Source organism: Gracilinanus agilis, chromosome 4 (assembly GCF_016433145.1).
Source record: "Gracilinanus agilis isolate LMUSP501 chromosome 4, AgileGrace, whole genome shotgun sequence".
Lineage (NCBI taxonomy): Eukaryota > Metazoa > Chordata > Mammalia > Didelphimorphia > Didelphidae > Gracilinanus > Gracilinanus agilis.
This window is the reverse complement of record NC_058133.1, coordinates 430,050,509-430,051,273: the sequence shown is the minus strand read 5'-3', so window position 1 is coordinate 430,051,273 and position 765 is coordinate 430,050,509.

The window sequence follows — 765 nt, the reverse complement described above, 5'->3', positions numbered from 1 at the left end:
ATATATATATATATATATATATATATATATATATATATATATATATATATATACCAAAAAAGAAGCAAAAGTCCTAAAGGGATCATGACTTAGGCATTTTATTACATACAAGGGAAAAAAGTATGTGGCTCTTTCATTCGGTAGTCCCACAAACTTATGTAGATGTTGGGATTTGTGCCTAATTGAGAACCCAGATTCCTTGGATCTCATCAACAGGGACTCTGTAGGAGGGGGCAACAGCAGTAGTCAGTTGGTATGTGGTCTTGACAGTGATTCCCCCTTGGCACCTACAATGGCATCGTCTCTCCTATCCATATAAAAATCCTTGCTTGATTCTTCCTTATCATTATCATTCCAGATCTCTCCTGTCCTTTGCTTCTAAACTCCTCAAAAAGATTTTCTATAATAGATAGCTTCACTTTCTCTCCTTCTACTATCTTCTTTAACCCCTTACAGTCTAGCTTCTCACTTATCATTCTACCAAAACTGTTTTCTTCAGTTATTTTCTCTTAGTTACTAAATGCAATAGCCTTTTTCTACCATCATTTTCCTTGACATTTCTGAAATTTTTAATACTTTTAATTACTCTCTTTTTCTTGTTACTCTTTTCTTAGGGTTTTTGGGACACTAGTCTCTCCTGGTTTTCCTCCTTCATATCTTACTGCTCATTTTTTGTCTTCTTTGCTGTTTCCTCTTACATATCATGCCCTCTAACTTTGTGTCCCTCAGGGTTCTGCCTTGGGCCAACTTTTCTTCTCCCTCTGT